Raw genomic sequence first — 4,407 nt, 5'->3', positions numbered from 1 at the left:
TGGTTCATTTCTTCTGTTATTCTACTTTTTGTTGTTTCTCTTCCATAGGATTGACAAATACATCTGGAATATAATATCATTAAAAATACCACAGAAGCAATACTAACAATGACAATAGACTAGTATAGGACCACAAAGTGCTCAATCTTCAAAACCTTCCTATATCTTAAGTTTGCATGTGTAACTATTACTCAGTGACATATATTAAAGTCTAAAAATCAAATAAAGAAAATAAATTTATTATAAGCTCATTGTTAATTTGAAGTGTTTATTTCAGATATTTTGTCGGTATCAACTCTGCATGTGTCAGTGGGGTATTCTCTATGGTAAAAAATCTCTCAGCTGTGCTCATACAAATAGCAATGTCTTCATTTGCTGAAAAATATAATTATATCATTTTAGAAGCTAAAATATAACAATAACCAAGTATATCAGTCATGTTAAAAGTTTAAAGAAAAAACTAATTTTAAAATCTTTGATCTAGTGAGTTAATCACTTATCTTATACCATTAATTTTTAATGTAAGCACCGGGATCTTGACAGCCACCCATCCTATATCACAACATTGTAACATTGTAATGTAAGCACCAGGATCTTGACAGCCACCTATCTTATACCAGAACATTTTTATGTAAGCACCAGAATCTAGACAGCCACCCATCTTATACCACAACATTGTAATGTAAGCACCGGGATCTTGCCAGCCACCCATCTTATACCACAACATTGTGATATAAGCACCGGGATCTTGACAGCCACCCATCTTATAACACAACATTGTAATATAAGCACCAGGATCTTGACAGCCACCCATCTTATAACACACCATTGTAATGTAAGCACCAGGATCTTGACAGCCACCCATCCTATATCACAGCATTGTAATGTAAGCACCAGGATCTTGACAGCCACCCTGAGTTTTTAATTCATTGTCGTGAATATCGATTACTGTGTTTATTTTTAACAGTTTTTGCTCAGGTGAAAAAAGATATCGCTAAATACTCTTTTCAATCGACAATACGTTGTATGTGTATCAAAATTGATATCCCGTATACATATCCCCCTTTTTTATTGTCGTTACCTCAACAGGTGCCGATATAACTTTCATTTATACACTTCTTTTTCTTAAATTCAATTTTTGTAAGTTAGAATTAAAACAAATATACATCATACTTACTTTAAACAATTGGTTTATTTGACAAAATAACAGTTTCAATGCCTTCTGGTTTGTTTACATCTTCACAATCTATGGAACAAAGGGAACGCGAAAGAGTGCGCGTGAAAACCGATACTCTACACCACGTGGTGCTGTGACCACTAACATAGTCAACTGACCATGCAGGTAGTCATAATGACTTGATGGGTAGTCATATATGCTTTTGACTACCTTTCGGCTGATATTTGACTAACTGAATAGTCATCGTGACTAATTTAGATTTTCAGTGAAATCAATTTGCTGTTTTGCTGTTATTGAGACCCCCCTTGCCCCCCCCCCCCCCTCTATATAGTTTTATCTTAATGTAATTTTCCAAATGCACATACATTATTTTGATTTTTGATTTTCACGTTTCTTTTATTTTTCTGGTTATCTTGTATTAAAATTTTAAAATGTTATAGTCGACGCCCGGCGAATAATCCTCAACAATAAGGATCGCTAGAAATTAAAAGAAGAAAGGCAGAAAGGCAGAAAATAGCCACTGTCTGCCACTGAGACTCTCTTATGAAGAATCCGGCCAAGAAAAAAAACTTGTAATTCCCGGTCGAAATTGACTGTACCTTCTTCTCTGGATCTTTACACCCTTTATAGGGTAACCATACGAAATTGTATGTCGAACAGTTCCACCACCAAAAAAATAATTGAAGAATAAATTAACAATCGTAACACAACAACATTATATACACTATATACATTTTTTTAAGTCTTTATGTGTTTTTATAAAGGAGGTTTACAGGTTTTATTTTGACTTTTACATAGGAAGTTTACAGTTTAAGTCTTTTAACATACAATTAAAGGAAAAATTATGATTTTTACTTGAAAAATTATGATTTTTACTTTTAGCAGTTATTTTTCATATATTTTTTTTAATTTTTGGTTTACTGATCAATATTTAATATAATATTTACAGATTAGGTCACATATTCACTTTTTAGATAATTCACTTTTTAGATAATTTACAAAATGAAAAAAGACAAGATTTTGGTCTTTGATCTTTAGGAATTCGCCTTTATATCTTTAAAGATAATTTGACATTAATTTATTCACTGTGTATTATGAGAACAATTAGAAAGATGATGTTTTTACAACTATTTACAGTTAATTCACAGAATATTTATGAACTGAAACTCTTAAGATTTAATGAGAATGATTATACTGTTAATAATAGTATTAAGTAGACTAAATTTTCAAAATGTTTTGTTTAAATTTTACATTGCTGTCCTCCCATCCTTGCCCCCACTCTTAGGCAGCCTTTTTCTTTGCTTGGTCTTTCATCACCAGTTGATATCGTGCGTTGTGTATGAGAAACACTAGTCTTCTTGATTGGAATTCTATTTGAGATATCAGGTCAGATGTGATTCTGTATATCTTTTGTATTTTTGTAATGTCCATTAATACTTGAATTGTCATTTCACATGTGAGATCTTCTACTCGCACATTCCCGTTTGTGGTTAGTAGGTTCTTAATTGTTTGTAATATTGGATTTCGCAGGTAATTCCACGCTTCACATTCTATAAGCAAATGTTCTAATGTCTCTTCTTTACACTCACAGGCTATACAATGATCTTCAGTTCCTTCTTTGTATATCTTATATCTTAGAGGTTGTAGAATATAAGTTCCAGTTAATAGTTTGATCTTGGTAGGTACTCTCTTGCTGTCTCTTGGAGATTGGTGCTTGATTCGCAATATTGGATGTATTTTTCCTGGCATGAATATATCACTGTTGAGTTATCGAAGGCCGGTATAGAGCTTAGCTAGAGATGTTGTTCATTCAATCCAGTAGGCATTGATACCTTTTTTAGCTTTATTTAACAGTTCATCCTTTTTTATCTGAATATCTAGCCACTCACTTGCATTTCCTAGGTCGTATTTTAGCATGATTGTTTTTACTTGAATAAACCAGCTGTTACTATTCATTGACTTGATGCACAATTGCCTCCTTGCTAGTTGTTTTTCTAAACTTTCGTTGGGTTGGGTACATACATTTATGAATAGGGTCATGACCTTTAAGTGTATTTGCGCTTCTACTGGTAGTATTCCCGTCAAGATGTTAATTGCCGGATCTGGTGTATTAGTTGGTAGTGACATCAGTTGCTTGAGCATTTTCTTTTGAAATTTTTCCAATTTCTCTAGATCCAGAGATTGTGGTGTTAGTAGATCCATTCCATATAATAACACCGGCAAGATGTAGATTTTAAACAGGTGTATTATAGTTTCCATATCTAGTCCATTTTCACCATGGAAGCCACTGCCAAGTAGAGCATAAGCACTTCTTCTTGATTTTTTTATATTCTCCTCAATATTTGCTATGATATTTTGCTTCATAGAGTTCGTTCGGATTATTCCTAAATGCATAGCTGAGTCAACTCTTGGCATAATAGCTTCATTCAATGTATATTCTTCCAGTAGCGTTTCTTTCTTTGTTGGCTTAGGTTTGATGTTAATAGCGACGCTTTTTTTGGCTGTAGTTTATATCCTTCCATGCCAGCAAAGGTGTTTGCCATATTGATTTGTACTTGCATATCGGTTGTCTTTTTGCTCATGAGTGCAACATCATCTGCACATGCGCTAGTATTGCAGAGTATATTTCCAATTCTACATCCTAAATTTGATGTTTCCAGCATGTTAAGTAGAGGATTGATGTAAAGCTTGTATAGATCCGTACTTAGGATCCCTCCCTGGCGTACTCCTTGTAGTACATTAAATAGGTCTGAAGTTTTGCCATTCCATTTAACTGCACTTGTTGCATTTGTGTGCATACTCTGAATGATTGTCCAGTGTTTATCATCAATTCCAGCATGATAGAGTCGCTTCATTAGATGGGAATGTATAACTACATCAAAGGCTGATTTTGCGTCCAGCAGTACAAGTTCATATTCTTGATTGTTGTCTTTGGCTTCACGGTATATTTCTTCGACTGGTAATGCTGCATTTGCCGGTCCTGAGCCTGCTGTAAATCCTCGTTGAGTTACATTTTGTGTTATAAGTACTGCTGGGTTGATCCTTAATTTCACAATTGTTTCTATCACTTTGTTTAGTACCGGTAATACAGTGATTCCTCTGTAATTTGTTGCCATGTTTTTCTCGCCTTTGTTCTTAAACACGGGGGTGATTAATCCCTCCTTTAGCATGTCTGGCACCTTGCCTTCTTTGAATATTATGTTTATGAGGTTCAGCAGCAACATTTCCAG

The 4,407-nt window shown here is 34.1% G+C and overlaps 1 long non-coding RNA gene across 1 annotated transcript; it reads right to left on the bottom strand.

The window, feature by feature from the left end:
• Positions 1 to 223: 223 nt before the first annotated feature.
• On the bottom strand, positions 224 to 1,441 carry LOC143065461 (uncharacterized). The gene is made up of 2 exons (XR_012975479.1): positions 1,178 to 1,441; positions 224 to 375 (listed from the first exon to the last, which is right to left on the bottom strand). It is a non-coding gene; the product is annotated as an uncharacterized LOC143065461 (long non-coding RNA).
• Between the last annotated feature and the right edge of the window lie 2,966 nt (positions 1,442 to 4,407).

Source organism: Mytilus galloprovincialis, chromosome 2 (assembly GCF_965363235.1).
Source record: "Mytilus galloprovincialis chromosome 2, xbMytGall1.hap1.1, whole genome shotgun sequence".
Taxonomy (NCBI): domain Eukaryota; kingdom Metazoa; phylum Mollusca; class Bivalvia; order Mytilida; family Mytilidae; genus Mytilus; species Mytilus galloprovincialis.
This window is presented reverse-complemented; position numbering and strand designations above follow the sequence as displayed.